We start from the raw sequence: 27,887 nt of genomic DNA, 5'->3' as shown, positions 1-27,887 counted from the left end.
TTACACACCCTCCATCCCTACCGATCACTCCAATCCAGTATCCACCTCCCCCACCAGACCGGTAGCCCCCACCAGACCGGGTAGGGCAAGGTCGGATCCATCATATCACTTGGCATGCTGGGAGGGCATTGTGAGGGTTTGAGGAAGTGGTTTGAGTGGAATTGAATTCAGCATAAATGAAAGGAAACAGTGTGGAATGTGGACAAAGACAAACAAAATGTTCATCGAATCAATGTGTGTAAAAGCAGAAACTGTGTTGGTAATTGTCAAAGTGGGTCATGGGCACAGGGGTTCATTACACCGTTCGATTCATTTTCGTGTGTGTTTGAAATATTTTGAAATGAAAGAATTAATAGAAAACATAAAGGTCTAGCAATATAAATCTAAATAAATTATGATGCAGCTGTGCAAAGGAATAATGTCTACAGACATTAAAAATGCTACTGTCTTTTGTTTTTAATTATTTATGACAGCTTTATTGATATGTAATTTATATATCATACAATTCACCCATTTAAAGTATACAATTCAATGGCTTTCAGTATATACACAAAGTTTTGAACCAGCACAGTCAATTTTATAACATTTTCATCTCCCCCTAACAAAACTCCATGCCCATTAGCTGACACTCTTCATTTCTCCCCAGACCTCCCCACCCCCCAGCCTATACATTTACTTTCTGTCTCTATAGATTTGTCTATTCTAGATATTTTGTATGAGTGGAGTCATACAATATGTGATCTTCTGCGTCTGGCTTCTTTGATTTAGCATAATGTTTTTAAGGTCCATCTATGTTGTAGTATGTATCAGTACTTCCTTCTTTTTGTGACTGAATCATATTCCATTGTGTGGATATATCACATTTCATTGATCCATTCATTCATTGGTGGACATTTATGTTGTTTCAATTTTTTAAGCTATTATAAATAATGCTGCTATGAACATTCTGTACAAGTTTTGTGTGTGGACACATGTTTTTATTTCTCTTGAATATATACCTAGCAGTGAAATTTCTGGGTCTTATGGTAACCCTATGCTTACCTATTTGAGGGACCTCCAAACTGTTTTCCAAAGGGGCTGTACCATGTTACATTCCCACCAGCATTGTATGAAGGTTCCGATTCACCACATTTTGTTATTATCTGTCTTCTTTATCAGAGCCTTCCCAGTGGGTGTGCCACATGTACTTTTTAATGACATGGGGAAAATATCCATGGTATAATGTTAGATTTTTAAAAGCAGTCTTTAGAACTATTCATACAATGTAATCTCAACTCTGTAAAATGCATACATCTACAGAAACCAGACTCAAAAAATAATAATCTACCAAAATGTTAATATGATTATCTATAACAATTTGGGGTGATTTTTATTCTTTCCTAAATTTTTTACAATTTGGACATGTATCAATGGGATAAAAAACCAACATTATAAAAGAAGGTAAAGAAAAATAATGAATATTAATAGAAAGAAAGATAATGCAAGCAAATTAAAATAAATATTAAAATACATTGAACAAAGCTGATTAAGGATCCATGTGCAGGACCACGGCCTGGGCACTTGGAGGAGGATGTCTGAGTATGGTTGGAGAAGCAGAAGAGTCAGGCCATTGATTCTGGGGCATGAGGGTGTGCAGAAAAGGAGCAGTTACTCTCAGTGGGAGTGAGGGAAGGCTGCATTGGAAAAGGCAACTCTACAGCTGGCTGCATCTGAAACAAGAGGAGAGATGGGTAGGAGACGGGGGCATCCAGGGCCCAGATACATCAGACGCAGCCCTGATCTCTGTGCACACAAGCCACTGGGGTTGCAAGAAGGGCATCAACGTCTCTAAAGGCAGAGACAGGGGTCTGAGTGAACCTAGCTCTGCCCTAACTTGAGGTGACTGACCTAGCCCTATGCATTGAGGATGAGTCTCCTTACCTTCAAAATGGCCCTGATAACCTCTCTTGAGGGTTGTCGTGAGGCTTGAGTGAGATAGGAGTGTACAGCAGTTCCAGCACAGGCCTCTCCCACAACAGATGAGTGATTTGCTGCAAGGATACAGGGAGAGACAAGCTAACTCTAATGGTGGGGTGATGTCAAGGGAGGTTTGGTGGGGAGCAACCCTGAGCTGGGCTTTGAAGGATGGAGGCTGGTAAAGGAGGAGCTATTCCAGGCAAAAGCAGCTGGGATAGGCCTGCTTGGAGGTGGGGTGCTGGAGACAGGGGTGCCCAGCCTGTTCACAATAAGAAGTAACCACGGTAAAGATACAAATAGTGTCCTGGGACAGAAGCCAAGCCACCTTGTTATCTACTTTACCAGCTAAGCCCAGAGAGGGTGGAGCAGGCTCAAGGTCGGCTGCGGAGATCCTGGCCTCAGCTTCCCAGCAGAGGGCTCTTCTGCAGAAAGTGATCCCAGGATAGGGGGCTGCCATGGGAGTCAGGGATTTGCACCCCAAATTTCAGGTGGTATCTGAGCTCTGTGTGTCCTTCCTACCCACCTCTCAGGTAAGTGGCTTTCCTGGTATCATGGGGTTGGAATAGGGGGAGGGAACAGTTTTATTTTCTTCTTTTGCTGCTCTGTTTTTTCCCAGTCCTCTACACTGGGCAAGTACGACCTTTGTTATCGCAGAAAATGGCACAGGCTGCTGTTGATGTTTTTTAAAGAACATTTTCAGGATGGGTTTCCTAGACCTTGCAAAAAGTCAGTGTTACAAAATCCTGCAACTTATTGTCAAACGTTCCTGGAAAAAGGTATCCAGGGAGATATAGCAAATGTAGCAAGTTATTAACAATTGATGCTTGTAGGCAAAAAGTATGCCATTGTTCATGATACTAATCTTTCGATTTTTCCATGGATTTAAATTTTTTAAAGTTTTTTTGGGAAAAAAAGCAAGATATAAAACCATACACACAATGGGAACCAAAAATTGGAAGGAGAGAACACTAAACAATAAAACAAAATCTTCATGACCTCGAGTTAGGCAAAGATTTTATAAATATAATACCAGAAACATGATCTATAGAGGAAAAATATTTGTAAATTGGACTTCATCAAAATTAAGAACATTTGCCTTTTGAAAGAAACCGTTAGGAGAATGAAAAGACATGCTACTAACTGGGAGAAACTATTGCAGTACATATATCCAAGAAGAATTTGTATCTGCAATATAGAAAGAACTCTCAAAACTCAATAATAAGAAAACAAACCACCCAATTATGAAAAAAGAAAGGAGGCAAAAGATTTGAACAGATATTTCACCAAGAAGGTGTATGGATAGTAAATAGGCACATGAAAAAATGCTCAAACACATCATTACCTATTAGGAAAATGAAAATTAAAACCACAATAAGATACCACTACACATCTATTAGAATGGCTAACATTAAAAAGACTGACGATACCAGGTGTTGGTGAGAATCTGGAGCAACTGGAACTCTCACACACTGCTGGCAGGAGTGCATAACGGGGGAATCACTTTGGAAGACATCTTAGCAGCTTCTTAAAAATTAAAACACAAACCTACCATATAACCCAGCCACTCCACTTCTAGATATTTACTCAAGATAAATCAAAGCGTATGTCCAAAGACTTATACACAAATGTTCAAAGCAGCTTTATTTGTAAAGCAGCTTTATTTGTAATAGCCTCAAACAGGAAACAGCTCAAATGTCCATCAACAGGTGAATGGATAAACAAATTGTGGCATAGACATGCAATGGAATACTACTGAGCAAAAAGCAATGAACTGGTGGATAACTTCTGGAATGGTGGCATGAGCAGCTCTGCAAACCTTCCAGACCTTCTTTCCAGCAGAACAAGTAAAACTGCTAAAGTTATACATACATAATTATCTATTTATATTTATATTGATATCAATATAGATGTATGTTCCTGGGAATTGTCCTAAGGGCATACAGCAGATGAAGAAACATTTATTCAAGAAAACCTACTAAATTTTAATAAGAATAGTAAGAGTCTGGGACATTTGAGCTACGACTTGCTCCTTCCCTGGCCCCGTGCACCTCCAGCTCAGCATGATGGAAACTCCACTCCAGGCAGATGAAGCCAAGAATGCAGGGCTCCTTATTCTCTGAGATCCCAATCCTCTCAGCTCTGTGTTGCTGGAAAAATTTGTTAGCCACCTGCAAAAGAACAAAGTTGGAATGTTACTTTATTCCACATGCAAAAATTAACTCAAAATGGATCAAAGACCTAAATGTAAAAGCCAAAACTATAAAACTCTTAGGAGAAAACATAGGGATAAGTCTTCATGACCTTGGATTTGGCAATGTATTATTATTATTTTTTCTTTGAGACAGAGTCTTGCTCTGTTGCCCAGGCTGGAGTGCAGTGGTGCAATCTCGGTTCACTGCAACCTCCGCCTCACAGGTTCAAGCAATTCTCATGTCTCAGCCTCCCAAGTAGCTGGGACTACAGGCATGAACCACCACACCCAGCTAATTTTTGTATTTTTAGCAGAGACAGGGTTTCACCATTTTGGCCAGGCTGGTCTCGAACTCCTGATCTCAAGTTATCCACCCGCCTTGGCCTCCCAAATTGCTGGGATTATAGGCATGAGCTACCACACCTGGCCTGGCAATGTATTCTTAGAACACCAAAAGCATAATCAACAACAAGAATGGGGGAAAATATTTGCAAATTACGTATTGGATAAGGAATTTGTATCTAAAATATATAAAGCATGGTTATAGGCTGGGGGCTGTGGCTCACACCTGTAATCCCAGCACTTAGGAAGGTCGAGGCAGATGGATCACTTGAGCCCAGGAGGTCAAGGCTGCAGTGAGTGGTGACCATGCCACTGCACTCCAGCCTGACAGAGCAGAACCCTGTCTCAAAATAAATAAATAAATAAATAGAATAAAAAGAACAAAGATACCAAGAACCAAATGCAATGAAATAACATTAACTGGATCTTGAATTCCTCCTCCATACTCCCCAAAACTCCCCAAAATAGCTGTAAAATCCATTTTGGGAAAGTTGGGAGAAATAGGAATATGGGCTGGATATTAGATGATAGTATGGAATTATTGCTTTTCTTACTATTATGATTGTGGTTATGTATGAAAAATCTTTGGAGCTGCACACCCAGGTGTTGGGGGTCATTCAGTGTCATGGTACCTGTGACTGCTTTCAAATGGGTTCAATTTTTTTTTTTTTTTTGAGACAGTGTCTCACTCTGTCACTCTGGCTGTAGTGCAGTGGCGTGATCTCAGTTCACTGCAGCCTTGACCTCCCAGGCTCAGGTGATCCTCCTGCCTCAGCCTCCTGCGTAGCTGGGACCATCATGCGCAGCTAATTTTTGTATTTTTAGTAGAGACAGAGATTTGCCACGTTGCCCAGGCTGGTCTTGAACACCTGGGCTCAAGCAATCTGCCTGTCTCAGCCTCCCAAAGTGCTGGGATTACAGGGATGAGCCACCACCGCACCTGGCCCTAGTTCAAATTTTAAAAAATGACAAAGCAATGAATGAAATAAGGCAAAACATTAATCGTTGAGTCTAGAAGAACGTATGGGTGCTCATTTGCTTATTGTATACATTTTTCCTTTGTATTTGAACATTTTATTTTTTAAAAAATCGGAGGGAGGCTGGGCACAGTGGCTCACGCCTGTAATCCCAGCATTTGAGAGGCTGAGGCAGGTGGATCATTTGAGGTCAGGAGTTTGAGACCAGCCTGGCCAACATGGTGAAACACTGTCTCTACCAAAAATACAAAAACTAGCTGGGCATGGTGGCGTGTGCCTGTAATCCCAGCTATCTGGGAGGCTGAGGAAGGAGAATTGCTTGAGCCCGGGAGGTGGAGATTGCGGTGAGCCGAGATCATGCCACTGCACTTCAGTCTGGGTGACTGGGTGAGGCCCTGTCTCAAAAAAAAACAATCAGAGGGAAACATGAAAAAGCAATCACCTGCTGGGTATACAACAGAGCTTCTCTGGGTTCAGGAAATGTAGAAAGAAGCCTGAAGTTGGGGGGTAGGCAGCCCAGGTGGGGCCAAAATCTGGAGCCCTCAAGCTTCCCCCTAGAAGGAAATATGCCAGGGGGATTGGCAATGGGGAGGAGCCCCTTTACCTGGCATCAACCCATGCCAGCAAGGTGCAAATAAGTGGCTTTCTATGCATTTTCTCATTTAATCCTCACCACATCCCATGAGTCAGGTACCATTATTGTCCCCATCAGTTGAGGAACCTGAGTCTAGAGTTAAATAACTGCTTAAAGATCCTTCTCCAATCTAAGGGCTGGGCCTGGGCTTCTTGGAGGCCAGGGAAGTCATAGGTTTGTGTCCCCTCAGATCAGCCTGTGGGCAGCCTGACCTAGCTCCTGCCCTGGGGGAAGAGGGGAGGCTTTCAGGAATCAGGACCTCCTCTAGGTAACCAGACCCAGAGGGAATGGGGTTGGAGTTTGAGGCAGGGGCTCTGTACCTGCCCAGACATTGAAGGTCAAGAGAGGAGGTAGGTATGGGGCAAGGAAATTCAGACAAGCTGTGTCGGCCACAGGTACCCAGGGTTGTGACTTTTCAGACCTCGTATTCTGGCACTTCTTCTGCTGTCCCCCTCCTCTCCACAACTGTCACCCTCAAGCTTATACACACAAGCTCACTCTTCCATGCCTTCGCATAGGCTGTTCCCTGAGCCTGGAATGCCCACAGCTCACAAGATGAATTACTATCATTCTTCAAGACCCAGTTCCAAGCCCCTGGCTCTGAGCTCCCTTCCCCACCCTACTTTTTTCTATTAGATTACAATTGATTCTTTGAGGGTCCCCAGGCCTGCATAGGACCTGGCCTAGAAGACAGTGAGAGTTACATTGATGGCAATGCCTCTTTTTCTTGACCCTGTGGTACTCAGGGACCCTCCTCGGCCCCGGTCTTTCTGCTGTCACAGCCTCCACATCCTGAGTGGTCACTCTTTGTGGGTCTTCTCCCCTCACATCTGGGGTCACAATTTCTTCTATGTCCCCAGCGCCTAGCATGGGGTGGCTCAGAGGTCCCACAGAGAGCGAAGGTTTGTGGTTGCATCTCTAGCGGGACTCATGTCACACCGACTGGGCACCAGGTGGCACTGTCAGCCCAAGTAAGGGTTGGGGAGCCCCAGGCCCTAAGCCTCTGGCTCTGGTACAGCTTGGCACACACAGATGGGGCGGAGTTGTCAAAGCCCCAAATTCCAGAGCTGCTTCTCCTCACCCCATCCAGTGCGCTTATGCCTGATTTTAAAGCTTAGGATGTCAGGGATGGATTGAGAGTGGGGAGCCTTCAGTCCCCAAATGCAGACAGGAATAGCAACCTTCACGAGGCCACACAGCTGAACCTAGAGAACCCAGATGAGAGGGGTCCAGGTGGGCAAGCGGCCAGCTAAGCACCAGTCATTTCCTCCAGACTCTGCCACAAAGGACTGTGTAATGGGACAGCCCCTTCCCTTCTCCGAGTCTGCATCCTTCTGCCTCATGTTGGTAGCGAGAGCTGAGAAAATGGCCAGAGTGCCGGGTTCTGGTCCTGATTCTGGTTCTCGTGTGCTGCTGTGGCCTGTGCCTACTTCCCTGAGCCTAAGGGATCCTGACTGTTAAATGGGGGCTGGACCCAAGAGCTCTGAGCTGCCAGGACTCCAGGATCCTCACTGGGTAGGAGAGGCCTGTGTGTGGGGCCAGTCAGCATCTTGGCCAAGGACAGGCTGCTCTGGGAGCTGCCAGACGGGAAACATTTTCCGGGAGCCGGAAGGGCTGGCAGAGCCCAGGGCCAGGCTGAGCAACCACAATGGATCCTTGTGTAGAGGTTTAGCTTGGACACACCCACGGGCCCAGCCTCTGGGCTGGGGTGGACCCTGCTTTCTGATCTGTTTCCAGACCCAGCTCCTGAACAACCCAACCTAGGTCTAGAGGCAGGAGCATAGGATGGGCTCATGGTCCAGCTCCAGAGTGATGCTCACAGGCTTGGTGCCAGTGTCTGAATCTCCAGCATCAGCCTTTCTGGAATACTGTTGCCTAAATAACCTTACACAAAACTCAACACCCAGCTCTCCAACCAGAAAGGAGTTCCAAGAGGGCAGGGAGCAAGTCTTCTCCTCAAGCCAACTCAGGGAGCTCGGGACAGACAGTTGGACCAGCCTGGTTTGCTGAAGATCCCTGGCTAGGTGATCCATCTGGGACACCTGGGCTCTAGTCCTGGCAGAGCCTTAGTTTCCTCTTCTGCTCATGGGAGGGAAGGAAGATTGTAATACTTGTTTAAGGGGACACAGACACTGGGGCGGGGGGGCTTCAAAAACATCTACACAACCATCCCCCACACCACCCTGCCTCAGGAAGGACTCCACCCAAACCAATCCAGGTAGACTTGACTCATCCTCCCCTCTTCCTGCTCCTCCTGTAGTCCTGCCTGAGGCTCTGTGCTGCCTCTGAAGCAGCCCTTGGGAAGCCCTTCCAGACACCATGTGGGCTGCACCAGTTTCCCCTTCTCTGGCTCCATGGGCTTGTATTCATCGCTCCTCAGGGAATGGGGTCCTGCTGGCCTAATGCTCACAGTCATCTCAGAAGCTGCTGCTGGAGTCTGTGATTTCACCCGGCTCCCGGGGGGATGCTGCATCAGTCACCTCTGTGAGGTCCAGCAAACTGTCCTAAGCATGGAAGGAGATGATGCACATGAAGGGTCTGCACATAAACTCTACCGCACCATGTAAAGCCACTGTACTAGGATGAAGAGCTAATATTTACAAGATGGAATTTAAAAGAGAAATGCAAGACTTTGTACTTGGATGGAACAAAAAAAAAAAGGTTGAGGTCTTAGATGAAAGGAATGCAGTGGGACGTGGCCAGCACAAAGGTAGATTTGATGTCTGGCTGCATTAGCAGAGGCAGAAAGCCTCTGGACTCATCCAAGCCTGCTCTCACACCCTCATGCCTGTCTCCAGAAGCAGCCCCTTCAGCTCTGAGACTGCCTTTTGCACACTGAGCTAAGACCAGCCTCTCGTGACATCCCCATAGTCTCCCTTGAGGCACAAAGGGAGCTGCCCCATGGCCTTGAGATTGCCCTATTAAACTGAGAGGAGAGTGGCTCTGCTTCTTCTCTGCTCTGGGTCTGACACCACCTGGGCAGGGCCTACAGCTCTGAAGCCATGCCTAAGAAAGGGGAACAAAGGTCCACAGAAGAGCCAGTTGGGAAGTTGTGGATTCCTCCACTGGTGGGGCTGACCAGCAGCCTGGGAGGCCCCTCATGTTAGGGCTGTGAGAGTCTATAAATTTCTAAATTGATCTGAGAATCTGAGGTTCTGAGGCCTGAAACCACTTGGAGGTGAGAAACTCAGCAAGCCAGGAGCCATGCTTTTTGTCCATCAGCTGTTTATTTTGTGTGGCTTTATTGCTGAGTGTGGATCAATAGACTTAAAAAAGGAAGAAAGAGAGAGAGAAAAAAAGAAAGAAAGAAAGAGAGAAAAAGAAACTTTCAGTGGGAGGCAGGGCTCCGCTGTCCAAGGTCACTTCTGTTTATTTTTGTCACTGGGACAACTGGGAGATTGGGAGCCCGGGCAGTGCCTGGAATTTACTCCTGGTTTCCTCCTCCCTACCATGTCCTTGCATTGTCAGCCCTGGGTCCTAAACCCAACCCAGCCTGGGTAAGAACAAGAGTGCAGGCTGTAGAAGTGGGCAGACCTGGGCCAAAGTTCCTGCATTGCCATCTACCATCTGTGCGGCCTTCGGCAAACTGCTTCGCACTTCTGAACCTTTTTCTCTGATTTGTTAAACATGAGCAAAAACATCTGCCTCCAAGGCTGCTGTGGGGATTAGAAGGAAGATGTGTCACATCAGGGCCCTGGTGCATAACAGGCACTCAGTAAATGTGAGCTCCTTTCTCCTTGCTCCTTGCTCTTTCTTTTCTTCCTTTCTTTTTTTTTTTTTTTGAGACAGAGCCTCGCTCTGTCACCCAGGCTGGAGTGTAGTGGCTCGATCTCGGCTCACTGCAACCTCCGCCTCCCGGGTTCAAGCAATTCTCCCTCCTTAGTCTCCTGAGTAGCTAGGACTGCAGGCGCCTGCCATCATGCCTGGCTAATTTTTCTATTTTTGTAAAGACGGTTTTTCACCATGTTGGCCAGGCTGGTCTTGAACTCCTGACCTCAGGTGATCTGCCCGCCTCAGCCTCCCAAAGTGCTGGGATTACAGGTGTGAGCCACCATGCCCAACCTTCTCTTTCCTCTTTTCGGGAGACAGTGATGCAGTGAGAAGTCCTGGACTGGGTGGGGGTCAGGACACCTGGGGCTGCTGGGAAGATTTTGCTCCCTGGCTTTGTGACCTAAGGCAAGTCCCTGCCCCTCTCTGATGCTTGTTTCATTAGCTGAGAAATAAGGCAGGGGTACCAGATAGTCTCTCTAGGTGCCCTTCCCTTTCACAAGCCCTGCATAGGGTACTGTCTGGCTGGGTTTTACTTACCTGAACATGGTTGGTAAATGATCTGGCCTGGAAGGCAGGACCCCTACCCCTGACACACTGGGTGACCTAAAACATATCCCCTTCTCCTCTAGACCTTGGTTTTCCCATCAGTGTACTGGATTGGATGCTGTGGGCTCTGTAGCCCCTTTGGTTCTGATTATCCAGAATCCAGTGCTTCTCATGGGGTCAGGTAGGCCTAGTCAGGCCCCTGTTTCTGGACTCCCATCCATCCATGCACCTACAGCACAATCACATGTTCTACATTCTCCAGGGCGGAATCCGCTCTGTCTCCAACCTCATGGTCTTTCCTTCCACATCTTATCCGAGACCCTGATTCCATTCCCCACTCAGCCTCTGAGTGTCTCTAAGCCTTTCTTTCCTGAAATCGTGGGGTTTCCTCTGACAGGGAATCACCTTGACCCCTTCTGACTCATTTCACAAGAACAGAAAGAGTGCTTGCCTGAAGCAAGGTCCCCACATAATGGCCCACATCTAAACGTGCACCGCCTGCCTTCCCACCACCACAGAGGCTTCCCTTTCCTTGAAGTTCTGTGGAAATGCATGGAGCAGGTTGAGCTGGAGGGCCAGAGGACTTCCGTGCAGTGCACATACATGGAGAGGTCTCCAGGGCACTTAAGATTAAGATAGTCCTGCGCTTGGGCGTCCTGAGCTCGAGCCCAGGAGATAAGGCCCTCCTGGGTTGGTCTGCTCCTGGACAGCTGGCAGATGGCAGGTTCACAGCATCACACCCATTACGTGGGCTGCAAAGTTCACCTAGGGTGGTGCATGGCATCATACCCACTGGCAGTGAGGCCTGTGAGCAGCGTCACTGTGGGGCTGTGCCCAGATACTGCCCTCTATCCGGAAGAGGGCTTCCAGGGTGGAAAGGCCCAGTTCACCCTGCCAGACCTGGCAGGGGCCCGCCCCATCCTGGATCTGATTCTCCTAGAGAGGCAGCCAGGGGTGGAACTCAGAGTTCTCCTCCCCACTGGGACTGCTGTTGGCTGCCCTGCCCACCAGGAAGCAGTGGGAGGAGGCTAGGGAGGTCTTGCCAAGGAGTATCCCAAGAGGATAGGGGTCTCCTCTGGGCACCACTAGTTTGGACCCTGTTTATAATGGACTAGGTCACCACATCGTGCATGGTGGTCAGCATACTCCCCAGCTTGAATGCACTTAGGGAAAGGGACTGGGTCATCCTGAGCCCCAGGGCCCATTTAGGGCTTGGCACAAAATAGATGCATAAAAGCTACTCCCATCTATGCCCTGTTTTGAGTCTTCCCAGCACGGACCCATAAAGGCCCTAGCAAGGGACCTCTTTCCAACAGAAACAAAGAGGCCTTAGAGTGGGTAGACCTTAGTTCTGAAGGATGGAATGCTAATATTAGCCTAGGGGCAGCTCCTGAGGGGGAGTAGGGCCTATGGAGTGGGATGGAAATAGCCCATGGCATCCCAACAATCCCTGATTCTTTTGCTTGTTTTATGGTCCCATCCCACTCTCTGCATGGATCCTGGGCCCCAGGCCACCTAGACAGGCTTCCTGTGAACGGCTGGGTTTCTAGGTGTTCCATTTCAGTGCGAGGCCTCTCACTATTTCCTACTGCTGGGGGTGCTTTCTTCATCCCCTTCTCCCTGGAAACCCTCCTGACTCCAAAGTCCACTGACTGTGGGACACAAAAGTGACCTTTCCTCTCCAAGTTCTCCAATAATCCCAGTTTTTTCTACTTATCAGCCCACCTAGCCCCAGAGTTATTGGTGCTGTTCATCTTATCTGTCTCAGGAGGTTGCTCTGACAGAAAGCAAATACCAGCCTTGGCAGCCTCAGTTTCTCCACCTGTAAAATGGAGATAGTGATTCCTACCCTTCCAGATGGATGTAAGGATTAAATAAAATGAGTCAGCTCAGAACCCAGCACCAAGTCATCTCAGTTGTCCACACAGATGGCAGGTAGTAAGGCACAGCCAACCTGCACCAAGATGCAGGAGCCTCAGAGCCGGGGTTCTCAGCCCTGTAGAAAAGCTCCCTTAAGCAGCTGAGCAACTCACCTCACCACCCAGGCACAGGGAAGAGTAGCCTGGGAATGTGGGAGACCCAGAGCAGGAGGCAGGCACATTATAAGGTGTCCAGATAGGGGCGGATTGAAGACCACTGACCTCCACTGGGGATCTGTTATGTGCTGCACCACCTGCTAAGTGCATCACAGGCTATCACAGGCACTCACCCCCAGTTCTCAGGATCCTAGAGAAGTTACAGTCGAGACTGGCTCTTTCCACTGCCCCTGTACTATAGCAGTGATGCCAGGGTACCTAGAGGCAGATGAGTGTTCATTTATAGATATAACATCCCAGGTGTGGTGCTCTTTCATGCAGTAAAAGTGAATCTACACTGTAAAGTGATAGGGAGAAAGTGACTTTAAAAAGAGACTTTATTTTGAATTTATTTATTTTTATGTATGTATGTATGTATGTATTTATTTATTTATTTATTTATTTGAGATGGAGTCTTGCTCTATCGCCCAGGATGGAGTGCAGTGGCATGATCTCAGCTCACTGTAACTTCCACCTCCCAGGTTCACGTGATTCTCTTGCCTCAGCCTCCGGAGTAGCTAGGATTACAGGTGCCTGCCACCATGCCCGGCTAATTTTTGTATTTTTCATAGAAACGGGGTTTCACCATGTTGGCCAGGCTGGTCTTGAACTCCTGACCTCAAGTGATCCACCCGTCTCAGCCACCCAAAGTGCTGGGATTACAGGCGTGGGCCACCACACCCGGCCTGAAATAATTTTAGATTAGAAAAGTTGCAAAGGCTAGGGGCCTTCTCTGGAGACCTTCAGTCTTGGGCCCTGTTTCTCATAGACTAGATGGCCACATTGTGCATGGCAGTCAGCATACTCCCCAGCCCGAGTGCTCCCAGGGAAAGGGGACTGAGTCATCTTATACGATTATACCCCTCACCCAGTTAACCTCTTAAATTACTATGCTACGTTTGTTACAACTAAGAAACAGTAGTACATTAGTATTAACTAAACTCCACACTTTAATTGGATTTCACCCATTTTGTCCTCTTTCTGTTCCAAGATCCAATTCAGGGTACCACATTGCATTTAGTCATCATGTCTCCTCACTGTGGTCTGTGACAGAAGAGACTGACTTTTTAACTGATGGCTTCCTATGGGAAATAGAAGAGAAGGCTTTTTTTTGTGGCTTCCTTCACTTTCACTTTCACAATTTCACCTCACAAAATTCCCATCAGACATGTGCTTTCTCCGGAAGCAGCTCAGCCCTGTTCTCCTTCCATCTTGATGCCCCACCCAGTCCTCAGGCCCTGGACACCCTTTAGGGACTCTCTGCTATCTCCTCTCTCTCCCTCGCTCCCTTTTCTTACTGGAGGATTTTAATTCTGCCCTGGTACTCTGTATGAACCATTTATTTAACACAGTCTTTAAGTATATCAGTGGCTATTATTCTAAGAATTATAGAACACCTGAAATTTTAGTTTTAGTCCCACTCTCTTCCTGAGGCAGAAACTTTATGCTCTCATGTGAGAGAATGGGGTAAATCCTCAATTCAGTATTTCCCCACATTCATCCTCCTTCTGTCTTCCCTGCAGTTCTCACATTTCTTTTGGGATCACTCCAGTTCCAGGGAAGCCAACTCCAGCGGGGAAAACATGACCTAGGCTTGAACAATCCGTGCATCCATCCTTCAGCCACAGTGATTGGGTCAGGCATGGCCTTGTGACCCAAGATGATCCGATCAGAGTAAGTCTCAGGACTTTCGCAGGCACTCTGGTTCAGATGCTCTTTTCTCAGCTTCCTGGAGTCACTCCAGTAGAGATGGGAGGGCAGTGGCCATTGTGTTACTGCAAGTGGTTATTGAGGAATTTTTACTTGAGGCAGACACATGGCACAATTCTGCCTTTTTTTTTTTTTTTTTTTTGACAGGGTCTTGCTCTGTTGCCCAGACTGCAGTACAGTGGCACTATCATAGCTCACTGCAGCCTCAACCTCCTGGGCTCAAGTGATCCTCCCACTTCCGCCTTCCAAGTAGCTGGGACTACAGGTGCATGCCACTACACCTGGCTAATTTTTTATTTTTTATTTTTGTAGAGATGGGGGCCTCACTATGTTGCTGAGGCTGGTCTCAAACTTCTGGGCTCAAGCAATCCTCCCACCTCGGCCTCCCAAAGTGTTGGGATTACAGGTGTGAGCCACCATGCCTGCCTGCTTTTTTGCTTTTATTTTTTCTTGACACTTTCCTCTTTTTTAAAAACGTCATAGATAGAGGTTTTTCTTTTAAATAACTTCAATTATTTAATTGAAGTTCAATTATTGGTCTAGTTCAATTATTACAACTCAGATCAGTCTAGTTTAAAACTTCAATCTCCTATCCAATTAATGGCAATCCTCCTACACCAGCCAGGCTAGAATTGTGCTTGAAGGGCTTGCTGTGGAATGGGGAATGGCATGCCAGTTACACACTCTGCTCTCTTTTCTGGCCACTAGCACCTGGGGGTGGAGAAGCAGTCTGGTGAGATCTCCTGCTGGCCTGACTCCACTCTGCAGGGGAAAGGGCTTCTTGGCCTTACTCTGGTTCTGTCTGCCCTTAGCAGCGTCTGTGATGTGGTGGGCTCCACAGAGGTGATATGTATGGTTCCTGGGGGATTCAATCCTACCTTGGCCCCCTCATTGCCCAGGACTCCCACAGATACGGGCAGCCTGGCCTTCTTTTACCCTGCCATCTGTCTGTCCCCTAGCCCCTCCTTCAGGTCCAGGGGCCCACTGCTTGGCCCAGTGGCTGCCGGCTGGCTCTCTGGTTCCTGCCCCTCCTCTAACCCCCATGCTCTTTCCCATGGAGCCATGGGAAGTATGAAGAACTGAGAGGGGTGCCTCTATTTTCCTCCCAAACCCACCATACCCTGGTCCTGACAAGCTCTGCTGACCCAGGTGCCTCCATGGGCCTGCTACCTTCGGAACTCTCTGGTCCATTATCTATATTCACAAATGACCCCAGCCTCACAGGAACACAGGCCAGGTCCTCCCTGCCCACAGCCCTGCTTCCTCACCACACTTTATTTCCACAGCAGCACAGGATGAGCCTGCAGGGTTCGAGCTCAGTGAGTGTGCCAGGAGAAGCTCCTCCCCTTCTTGCAGGCACCCCGCAGTCTCTTCAAGCATCCTCTTGGTTGCTTCCTCACCCCCACATTTAGCTTTGACAGGGAAGACAAACATGGAGATTTGGAACCACTGCTGGTTGAAATGTAGAAGCATCAGCATCCAAAGGGGCTAGTGGGGCTGGTGGAATTTTCCATCTGGACCCCTCTCTCACTTCCCCTGCCTTCAGAGACAAGTCCCGTCCCCATATCTTTGATCCTCCCAGCAGTAGGTTGGCCCCTGCCTGCCTCAGCTCTGAGATCCCCATCTCCTGTAAAGGGAAAACAATGATGCATTTACTGAGCTTCTTCAGAGGGCATCTGCCACAAGGTGGCCTTCCTGGTCACGATGAAAATGCGTGCCAGAAAGTTTCAAACTCCTGAGTCCTTGGCGTCCCTTAGTTTGTCCTTCAATCTGACCACATGTTCAGGGTCCTGTGAGGTGCCAGCAGGTGCCAATCCTCTTGGTGACCAGACTTTCCCTGTGGAAGGGAGTATCCCCAGGGCTTTAGCCCCTGGCTTCAGGCTTGCTCCGAGAACCTTCTGTGAGTGCTGACCTCCTGCCTGCCCCACCCCCGTCCTGCAGGGTCTCAGATTCAGGAGGCTGAGCGGTGTGTCTGCATTCCCTCCAACTCCCCAGTCAGCACTGGCTCCTCCAGCCATAACTCCGTGGTTCGCTCATATTCTCTGAGGACTGCCCAGCTCAGCCCCACCTTCCTCCTTTCAAATCACCTTACCTAATGGGGAGAATGTCAGGGGTAATATCATTCAGGATTCCGACGAAAACAGATGAAAATGGAAGGTGGTTTTATTTATGAAGGGACAATTTACTAAGTGTAGGGGAACAGCAGAGCTGTCATCACCTTTAGGCCTGAATGGCCAAGAAGACAGAGCAGTTACTGGAATCTGGAATGAGAAAGAGTCACAGAGAGTCTGCCACTTTGAGAGGGGCAGTTGAGTCTAGTTGAGGGACAGGGCCAGCCCAAGGGAGTGTCACAAGAAAAAAAGCAGTAGTAAGTGAGAGGCCAAGGCGGGCAGATCACCTGAGGTCAGGAGTTCGAGACCAGCCTGGCCAACATGATGAAACCCTGTCTGTACTAAAAATACAAAATTAGCTGGTTGTAGTGGCAGGCACCTGTAATCCCAGCTACTTGGGAGGTTGAGGCAGGAGAATCACTTGAACCCAGGAGGCAGAGGTCACAGTGAGCCAAGACCATGTCATTGCACTCCAGCCTAGGCAACAAGAGCAAAACTCCATTTCAAAAAAAAAATAGCAGGAATAAATACCCTGACCTCCCTCTCCTCCCTTCCTCTCATCTCCAGCTGGGCCTCTCCATTGGCCAAACCCAACCTGAAGCCAGAAGCACAGATTGTTGTTAATTAAGGCTGTAGTGGTTATCTTCCTGTAAAGAGCAGGGTGGGAAAGGGTAGGGAATGGAAGATATCCAGCATAGGAAATCCAGTTTCCAGGGAATTCTGCTTTTTTTCAGTGAGGTTTCCCTATAAATTACATCCACGGATATCTCTTCTAGCAGGACCAGATTCTCCATGCTGTGGTCAAGGACATCTTATGGCTCATAGCACACATCTCTTCAATCTTAGTGCATATTGGGCGCGCTTTTCTCCTTCCTGTCGTCCTGTGAATCTTGGCCTCCCCTTCTCACTGCATATTCCTTAAGTGGCACGGGTCATTCTTGTGCAGGAATTGAGGGATTGATTTGCGGCTCTGAATCCGTGTTTGATTCTTGCTGTCAGAACCTAAAATCTCTTAATTTTTCCCACTTCTCTCCCTCTCTCCTACCACCATCCTGTAATATTACAGCAGGAAGCTTTAATCACAATTCAGCATCCTCTTTTTATCCCTGTGGCTGCATTCCTGCAAACATCTCTCTGTTTTGGTAGCATGTGGCCTTGACCTAGGGTTTCAGTGCTTGTCTGGTAGCCAGCCCTGCAGCAGCAGGTCCAGCTCCAGGAAATCCTGTCTCCATAGCTAAGGCCAAAAGGAGAGGGAGTGGGGACCCAAATCAGCCCAGGGTATCTGCCTCAGTCCACCTCACCCCTTCCTGGAGACACTGGTTTCTTAATAAATCACGTGTCCTTCAAGGCTGGATTAAATATCAGTTTCCAGCCTGGGTCACATAAGGAAGTTTGGGGGTTTTTTGACATCAGTCCCTGAGCTCACTGCACAGGGTACATGGCCTCATTTTTCACTGACTGCTGTCTTGCCACTCTCATTTCTGCTATCAGCACCTTGATTTCCTTTGAGAGACTTTCCCATCTCTACTCTCAGTTCAAGGAATTCCTATGTGGCAGACCCCACATTCCCAACTCCAGAGTTGGGGAAATAATCCAGTTAGCTACATGAGACTGGTACTTTCCCCAGAACTACTGGGAAGGTCAACATTTTCTAGCAGGGCTGATGATGTCAAGATGCAACTCTTGGAAGTCACTTTTCTACTACATGGGGAGAGTAACTTGAGAGGGAAGCCAACACAGAGGAAGAAAGAGTGGTGAGATGGAGATAGATTCCTGGTGACTTGACTTGTGTGCCTGGATCTAGCCATTCCTGAAGCTAGCCATACTCCTGGTTTTCATATTTATGTGAGCCAATAATTCCAAACTCCCCTTTTATGTTTGGGCTTTATTTTATTTCCTTAACACACTAGAGATGAATTTCCATGATTTGCAGCCCAAAGAATCCTGATTAATATACCTTCTGAAAAATTCATTCTTAGGTCAGAATGCTGACCTCAAAGATATAACTTCCCCCTGGCTTTGGGGAAACATTCCAACACCATCTCTGTTTCAGCTGGATCGCCTGCCCTGGTAATTTGGCAGTGATGGAGAGGGAGGCTCACCTTTGGTTCTTTACATAGGGTAATGATTAATACCCAGTTTCAGCTGAGAATTGAATGGCCCATCAAAAAACCTGGGCAGGAGCTGGGCACGGTGGGTCATACCTATAATCCCATAATCCCAGCACTTTGGGAGACTGAGGCAGGTGGATCATTTGAGGTCAGGAGTTCAAGACCAGCCTGGCCAACATGGTGAAACCCCGTCTCTACTAAAAATACAAAAAATAGCTGGGCATGGTGGCACCGCCTGTAATCCCAGATACTTGGGAGGCTGAAGCACCAGGATGGCTTGAACCCCAGAGGCAGAGGTTGCAGTGAGCCAAGATTGCACCATTGCACTCCAGCCTGGGTGACAGAGTGAGACTCTGTCTCAAAAAAAAAAAAAAAAAAAAAAACACCCTTGGGCAGGATCCTAAAATGCAGCCTAGGTGTGTGCCTCCATTTATACCCCTCGCCAAAGAGCAAGACTCAACATTTCTCTTAGAATTGCCCCAAAGTAAATCTTTACCTCAAGGCCTTAGTGAGGAATGGTTATTGTATTGTAGATTCCTGTCTAGAGATGGAGTAGTGTTTTACATCAAACAGTCCACAGCAACTCTCTCTCCTCTCAAGCAACCCCAGGCTCCTCTCCTCACCAGTGAACCCCACCTCCACCTTTCCTGCCCTCTCCCCACACTTTTTTTTATAGCACAATTAGCTCTGGGGTTCTCTTCCTTACCCGTGATATATAAGGCTGTGATCTAGCATAGGAAAGGCCATCACCCTGACCCTGAACAAGACTTCGTTCTCAGCAAACCAAAAACCTGCAACCTACCTAGGTATATTTTCCTTAGAAGGCATGGAGGAAGTTGTAAATTTTCTTGTGATTATGGTAATATCATTATATAATTTCAGATCTGAATTTTTGTTATATATGAGAAAAATGACTTGATTTTTAAATCATTGTACATTACATAGATGTCAAATTACAATATAAAATGATTTTTATATTGTAAAAATTATAAAATATACAACATAAAAATTATAAATATACAATATAAAATATATAATTTTATATTGTAAAATTTTGTATATTGTATGTATTTATAATTATAATATCAAATAATTTTTAAAATTACGTACCCAGAAGGAAAAATATTAATTTGAAGTCATTTTTTTTCCAGCTTTACTGAGGTATAATTGAGAAATAAAATGTATATATAATCAAGGTGTACAATGTGATATTTTTACATAGGTATACATTGTGAAATGCTTACCACAATCAAGCTAATTAACATATTCATCACTTTACAGAATTACCTACATTTTCTGAAACATATTTTTTTCCTGTCGTGTGTTATAATTCTTCAGAACCAAATATATACCACACTGCTAAATCACCCCTTAACTGGCGATCAGTTTATGCAAATTACCCAGAGTCCTTTTAACACATTATTTTTCTGCTTAAATTGGTCATTTTTTGCTGTCACTTGCTCCCACAAACCTACAGATGCAGTGGATCCCTCCTGTCCCTTGCCCTAGCTCAGCTTCTGCTTTCTCATAGCCTGCACTGACTCAGGCACCTACCCACTCCCTCTTTTCTGAGTCTTCCTGCCTCATCTCCTGTTTCCAACAGCTTAGCTTCCTCCTCAGATCTCAGGTTCAAATTCCTCAGAGGAATGAATGGCTGGCCCAACTTAATCCCTGTCTTCCAGTTTGGGCCCCAAGCTTTTTGGGTTGAACCAGCTCTGAAATCTCCAGCAAGTCCATAGCTTCGCTGCCCTGAGGCATTCAGCTGTAGATAAGGGAGGTGGAGGCTTGTGGAACAGGGTGAGGGGAGAGCCCTTGAGCAAAATGGCTGTCATGACAAACACTCTGGAGCTTAGTCCATTCAGAACTGGGGGTGACTGTCCCCTTGCCACATTACACTTAGAATGTGGGCTCCCATTCAAAATCCCAAACCAGGAGAAAGCCCTGGATTGAGTGGTACCTTCCTGACCAGAGAAGAGAGACTGGAACAACAAGGGAACATCACCCACAGGGACAGGGGAGGGAGAGAAGGGGCCACAGAGGACATAATCTCCACCTTTGCCTGCAGACAAGGTCTCCAAGCACAGAAGCTGAGCTATTCTGGGTGGCCTGGAAGGAAGTATCAGAACCAGGTATGGATGTTACAAGGAGGGCAGACTCCATTTCAGCTTTTAAAATATTTTTCTCACAGTCAGAGCTGCTCCATAACAGACCAGGCAACCTTTGAAGGTAATGAGCTGTGTATTTTGGCAAGGTTGTAATGGACAGAATTCCTATAAGGTTGCAGTGGGTTGAACTTTGAGGTCTTTGAGGTCTCTTGCAGCCCTGAGCTTTGCTATTTGGAATACTTAGTTGAATAAATGAAGAGTGAATAGCTACTTATTCTTTTGCTGGTTGAATGAAGGTTGATTTGTTAGAGAAAGTGAATGAATGAATGAAATTAGTAGTTCTAATAAATACAGAATGCTTGACTGAATGAAGACTGGTTCATTCATTGATTAGTTGAATGAAGGTTGATTGGTTGGTTGCAAGAAAGAATTCATAAATGTAGGTCATAGATGAGCAGGCTGCTTAAATGAAGGTTTGGTGGCTGATAGGATTCAGTTCCTTGGCACTTGCTATCTTCTCTTATCTTGCCCTTTATCCTGCTTTTCTTTCTTTTCCTTCCAAGTGTAGTCAAGAAGAACTGTTTTCATTTGTGTGCTAGGTGTGCAAAACATTGCAGACTAAAGACTCCTTTTGCATAAACAAGATTGGTTGCCCAGGCACATGCTTATGGTGACTGGTCTAACCTGCTTCTGAACTAATGGGTGATCTGAATTTAGCATCTTGGCCTAGGGAGTGGAACTGAAGGTCACAGCTGGAGCTGGGCCTCACGTAGGCTCCCTCATGTGTAGGCAGAAAATGCTGTCTTCTCTGTGGGTGAGCAAAGGTTGCCTATTTGCAAGAAACTATATCGCAAACATTCTTTCAAAGTGCCTAAAATTCCACCAGTAGAATTACACCTTCTTTGCACAACAGAGCTGAAAGGCTGTTGAAGCAGTACATTCCAGCAACCTTTTGCTCAGATTATTGTGCCTTTGGAGTAACTGTGATCCTTGGTGAAATGTGAATGGAGTCAGGGAAGGGATGCATGTGAAGCCCTTAGTGGCTGGATTAACCAACTGTTGTCACCAGCTCCTTCGGTCAATTTGGTCTATTAGCTGAGCTCAGTGCTCCTAATGGGGAACAGAGGAACCTGGACCCAGGCTGGATAAGCTTTGTAGAGACAGTGAACAGGAAATAGCCTGAGTACTTGAGTACTATCATGGGCTGTAGACATAGGCAAGGGGCCATGGTGGAATCCTGAAGATGAGGAGCGGCTCTTGAAGGGGACCCACGAAGGAAACCTAAGTAAGGAAAGAGGCCCAGAGACTTTCCCTCCCATTCCCCAGGGTTGTCTTGAGCTGGCTTGGGTGCAAAAAGGAATAATATACTTTCCTGGTCCCCCTCATCCTGCCCCACCTCTGGAACTAGAGAACCAAATAACTTGAGAACTGCATGTAACTTGTGTGGTCCCTCCACCAGCTTAAGGTAAAAACTATGGCCCAATTTTTTCCCCATTAATTGCTTGAGCTCCACAAGATTTTATCAGCAGGAAGTTCAATCTGGCCCTCTGGAGGCCTTCCCCCATGTCACAGGAGTGCTCAAAACCCACAGGGACTACACTAGCTCCTTTCCAACAAAGGCATTCTTGAGTCCCAGTCTTGCTCCATCTTACTGTTCAGAGTCCCAGCAGCTGTGAACACATGACCCCCAAATCCAAGCTTTCATTCACACTCCTGAGCTCCAGCAAGTTTCACCAGGAGGAAGGTCCAGAGGGGCTTCTAGGTCCTCAGCCCCAGAGTTAAGCCTGGCCACCAGTCCAAGGCTCCTTCCTACACCACTGGGGGCTCAGGGGTTCTTTCCTTCCAACAAGTGGGGCTCACTGGGGATGGTCATCTTAGCAGCCAGATAACTTTGAACCTCACAAGGAAAGTGACTGGGCCTTCTTCCATTTGTGCCCTGGGGCTCCTTTGTCAACGTCTCACTCCTCCCAAATATGTTGCCTTTTTCTTCAGCTCTGCATCCCATTTGATGTTAGGAGAGGCAGCCTTTGTTGGGCCACAAAAGGTCTTGTTTTGTTCTCCCAGGCGCTACTTACATCTGATAAACTCAAGTGGTGGACAGAACAGAGAGGGCCTTCTCCAAGGTGACTTGCTAAGTCCTCCCCTAACGACGAAACAGAGAAGCTTCCTGCCCCTGTTACACATGGCCTCCTCCCGGTAAGTATCCCAGAAAGGAAGTGACTTCAGTGACCATTAGTCAGGGACTTTTATACTATGCCACTGGGTTCCTCAGAAAGGACCTCTGTGTGGGGCAAGTCAGGGAGAGGGAGACCAAGAGAAAGTGCCCTCTACACACAAGCACCCCCTCAATACACATACACGCATGCACGCACACGCACGTGCATAGTTATCAGCCCCATGTGACCTTACCTGCCCTTCTTGCCTCCAGTTAACCACTATCAACTCCTCACCAAAGGCTTCATGCAGTCTTTGGGTAACTTTTCCTCTGATTAAAGAACCCTGCAGCTAAAATACGGTTTTTGTTTTGTTTTGCTTTGTTTTTTATTTAGAGACAGGGTCTTGCTCTGTCATCCAGGCTGGAGTGTAGTGGTGTAATCATAGCTTACTACAGCTTTGAACTTCTGGGCTCAAGTGATCCTCAGCCTCCCAAGAAGCTGGAACTACAAATGTGCACCACTGTGCCTGGCTAATTTTTTCTTAAATTATTTTGTTGTTGTTGTTGTATAGACAGGAGTCTGCTTAGGCTGGTCTCGAACTCCTGAGCTAAAGCAATCCTCTGCCTTGGACTCCCAAAGCGTTGGGATTACAGGCACGAACCACTGCACCTGGTCAAATATGTTTTTTGAAAAAAAATCTCCAGGCCAACCACAATGAGATACCACTTCACACCCATTATGATGGATATAACTTTTTGTTAAAAGGAAAATTACAAGTGTTTGCAAGGATGTAGGAAAATTGGAACCCTAGTGCACTGCTCATAGAAATGTAAAATGGTGTAACCACTGTGGAAAACAGTTTGTTGGTTCCTTAAGAAGTGAAACATTGAGCTACCAAGTTGATCCAGCAATTTCCCTTCTAGGTCTATATCCCCCAAAATGGAAAGCAGAGACTTAAGCAGATACTTATATACCAACGTTCACAGCAGGATTATTCTCAATAGCCAAAAAGTGGAAATAACCCAATTGTCCATCAACAGATGAATGGCTAAACAAAATGCATACCCATAAGGTGAAATATTATTCAACTTTTAAAAAGGAATGCAGTACTGACACATGTACAACAGGATGAATCCTGAAAACATTATGAAAGAAGCCAGATACACACAAAAAACAAGTATTGTATGATCCCACTTATATGAGGTACCTAGAAAAGGCAAATTCATAGACAGAAAGCAGAATAAGAGGATTATCAGGGGTAGGAGGAAGGGGAATGGGGAGTTAATGTTTAATAATTACAGAGTTTCTGTTTGGGATGATGAAAAGCTTTGGAAATGGGCTGGGCGCAGTGGCTTACACCTGTAATCCCACCACTTTGGGAGGCTGAGGAGGGCAGATCACCTGAAGTCAGGAGTTCAAGACCAGCTTGACCAACATGGTGAAACCCATCTCTACAAAAATACAAAAAAATTAGAGGGGCATGATGGCGGGTGCCTGTAATTCCAGCTAGTCAGGAGGCTGAGGCAGAAGAATTGCTTGAACCTGGGAGGCGGAGGTTGCAGTGAGCCATCATGCCATTGCACTCCAGCCTGTGCAACTGAGCAAGACTCCGTCTCAAAAAAAAAAAAAAAAGCTTTGGAAATGGATAGTGGAGCACAACATTGTGCATGTACTTAATGACACTGCATTGTACATCATTGTACATCTAAAATAGTTAAAATTGTAATTTTTATATTCTGCGTATATTTTTATCACATACACACAATGCCCATGCCACCTTTCTCTGCCTCAAGCAGAGGGAAAGCTTTCCATGGAGCTTTCTCCCTCCTTGGCCGAGCAGTTAGATGGGATGAGAGACACGGGAGCATCCAGCCAGCACCTGCACACAGGAGCCGTCTCTTCCACTTCATCTGCCTACAGACTGTCCTGACCAGACGAGCCCTTAGTGTTTACAGAGTCCACCTCTTCATTGTACAGACGGGAGTGTGATCTGCCCAAAGTCATATACTTTGGTGACTCACTGCCCCATGCTCTCTCTCTCCTGGGCTGGTATGCTGGGAACAGACAACTTTGGGGCTAGGCAGGGTTTCTCTGGGAGGTGATGACATATGACCTCTGGCCTCTGAAGGCTCCTCAACTGGGCTAGGGTGGGGACCAGGATACTGAGAGCTAGGATGGTCTCACACCCAGATGAAGACATAGCCACCTCCACCTAGATGTGATGGGGACACCCCACCTACTCCCCAAGCATTTCCTTAGTCCCATTCCTCCCTCCCATCCTGCCCTGTCCTCCCATGTGACATCACTCCTCTGGCCTGTGTCCCCACAAGACTCCGTAGGGTAGAGAACGACAAGATAGGACAAACTGATAGGCCTGGATGTAGGGTGCCCAGATTAGTTTATCTGTTCAGCAAACTGTCCTTTGCAGGAAAAGCCTGCCCCCGGTGCTGCTGAGCATTGACTTGGAGGGCAGGCATGTCTGAGCCCTGAGGTCAGGAGAAAACTTCCTACTACTCCAGGTGCTTTTCCAGGTCTAGAATTTCTTGGCCAAGGGACAGAGCTTCAAATTGTTTCCCAGCAAAGCGAGAAAGATGTCATGTCCACAATGTCTGAATTAACAAAGGCAGCTGGGAGCCAGGAGGGAGAGATCAACAGAAAACAGTTAAGATGGATCAGTGCAGGGACAGAGGATAGTACAGATGGCAGGTTGGATAAAGGTCCTGAGCCTGCCTGGGATGGGGGATCTGGGAGAGCTTCCTGACAGAGGGAACTCCTAATCTGAATTCTAGGTAATCTATAGGAGTTAGGCAGGCCCAAAGGATGGGAGCTGAGGAAGGTCTAGTCAGTGGGGTTGTTCTGGCATTGACTGGGGGCCCTGTTCCCTGAGACCCCAGTGTGAGCTGGAATGGGGGAGGGGGTTATAGGAGAAGGTTGCTCTAGGTTCCTGGCAGCGCTATGGGGTAGGAGGGTGGATGGCTGACAGTGAATCTTAGAGGAGAATCCCACACAGGTGAGGGGTGGGTTCCCTGATCCCCCACTATCCTGGGAGGAGCCCTCCTGGCCTGGGGAGGTAGGTCTCAGCTGACAGCCTGGCTGGGTGTAAGTACTCTCTTTGGCCTGGTGGCTTTCTTCCTGATGACCTTCAATCCCACTCAGGCCACCCCCTTTACATCTGCCTGACACCCGCCCTCCTGGAGGCTCTACTTTTCAACCCAGGAGCCCCCGGCAGCACTGGGCCTCAGTGGGGATGGTGTGGGGGTGTGGGGTGGCCAGGGGTGGCTGTGAGAGGGCAGCTCAATCACAATTTGGAATCCTGGCATGTGAGAGCCCAAAGGGACCATAGGGATAGTCTAACTCAAACTTCCCATTTTACAAATGAATACGCTGAGATCTAGAACAAGACACAGATAGGGAATTGTCTGTGGCTATTCAGTGAGTTAGAAGCAGAGACAAAATTAGAACCCAGGCCTCTGATCCCAACTGAGATCCTTCTTTCTCTACCCAGGATCTTACAGGAAGGAAATAAGCATTTTAGCTAGAGCAATGAGTCTCAAACTTGATTAAGTCAGCTCGAGACACTGCATTGATGTTAAATGTGGTTCCCTTAGATTCTTTGGAACTAGTCTGCTGATAAATCCGGATATGGACACTGACGCTTAGAGCAGCCTCTTTCATAAGATGCTGTGCATTCCAGTCGAGCCAGAATATTTTCATATGAATGTGTTTAGATTATCATTAAAGTGAACGTACAAAACTTAAAAAATTCAGGTAGCATATCTGCAGACATCCATGAATAAGGCTGGAAACTCATGAAACTGAAGAGCCCAGTTTGAGAAATCCTGGGCTGAAAGGCCAGTCAATCCTGGGGAGTGAGTGGGACAGATCGGGTTTAAGCTTCAGTGTCAATTGTGATGGGGCCCAGTGTGGGGCTGGACTCCTGCCCTCTGCCCACTCCATGCCCTAGCCCTCTTCCTCTGATAGGCAGGCCTGGGAGCGTCCTTCCTGTGGTTTCAACCATCTGGGAATCTGCAGGTCGCGGATAGCTCAGAGCCGACCTGAGCTGGACCTGCCCCTCTGGACCTTGAGTCTTTATCTGTAATATGATAGTGTGGATTTGCCTGGAGGGATTGGAAGGGATAGGATGGGGAGAAGGAGACAGGAACAGAGCTGTCAGTGCAAACTGGGCATTTTTTTCTGGTAGTTGATAAGTCAGCAGCTGAAAAGATAATCTTACCTTGTATTCCACTTCTGAGATGTTATCTTTCAGAAATCACGCTAAAGGAAAAGGCATGGCTCTAGAAAGGACTGATAATCACAACTTAGTTATACCCAGAGCTGGTCCCCTAGCTGGGCAGCTTACATTTTTGTTCATAGATAATCAGCTGGTCCTTGTGGCAATCCTGGGAGATGGGGACCCTCTGAGCTCCCTCAGGCCCATACTTCTTCTTCTTCCAAAGTGATCTCAAGGTGTTATCACTGTCTGTGTTCCCATCTTCCCACCTCCCCCCCAACCCAACAGATCTGAGCCCCTCCAGGGTTGCCTCCTTTCTATTCTGTATCCTTAGGGCCCAGCAGCTCACCTGGACCACGGAAAGCACAGAAAGAACTGGCTGAATGAATCAAGAGATCAAGTGCTCTCCCTGAGGCCCTGTAACAGCTCTGCATCTGACTGCCCAGAAGGAAGCAGAAGTGAGTGACAAGTTGGGGGAACCAGAGCTTGCACACCATAGGCCTGAACACTAGCCTCTGGGGAAAGGCAAGTCCATCTGACCTTGGTGAAGTTAGGACCCGGGCCGAGGCCACCTCTTCGGGTTCACCCTCTGCTGGCCTCCCAGCTTCTTTGGCTTAGCAACACCCAGGATTCCAGGCATGTTTGCCTCTGGCCTTCTAAAAATACCCAGGCCACCCAGCACCTCCCAGATGTCTGAGCGCTGAGTCTGTGATTTCCCTGCCGGTAATGGGACAGCCCCGGGGTGGGCAGGCGGGGGTGGCTCAAGCAGCTCAAGCCACTTCCTCTGCCTCCCATCCCCTAGCCTACCAGAAGCTGGACCCAGCCCTGCCTCCCAGTCCTTGCAAGGCAAAGGAGGGTAGAGGCTTGACCGTCTGAACTAGCAGACCTCAGAGATTGTTGACTCCAGTCTCTTCTTGGGACAGATGGGAGATCTGAAGTCTAAGGATTGCTCGTGGCACTTGTGCCATTAA

General features: G+C 47.3%; 1 long non-coding RNA gene across 2 annotated transcripts; it reads right to left on the bottom strand.

The window, feature by feature from the left end:
- Positions 1-448: 448 nt before the first annotated feature.
- LOC129136318 (uncharacterized) lies at positions 449-27,613 on the bottom strand. 2 transcript variants are annotated; one of them, XR_010147277.1, is made up of 4 exons: positions 27,457-27,613; positions 4,005-4,124; positions 1,921-2,030; positions 449-1,709 (listed from the first exon to the last, which is right to left on the bottom strand). It is a non-coding gene; the product is annotated as an uncharacterized LOC129136318 (long non-coding RNA). The 2 variants fall into 2 exon arrangements; XR_008537866.2 differs by having other exon boundaries at positions 2,299-4,124; positions 27,457-27,607.
- Between the last annotated feature and the right edge of the window lie 274 nt (positions 27,614-27,887).

This window comes from Pan troglodytes, chromosome 9, assembly GCF_028858775.2.
Source record: "Pan troglodytes isolate AG18354 chromosome 9, NHGRI_mPanTro3-v2.0_pri, whole genome shotgun sequence".
In the NCBI taxonomy this organism is placed as follows: Eukaryota; Metazoa; Chordata; class Mammalia; order Primates; family Hominidae; genus Pan; species Pan troglodytes.
This window is presented reverse-complemented; position numbering and strand designations above follow the sequence as displayed.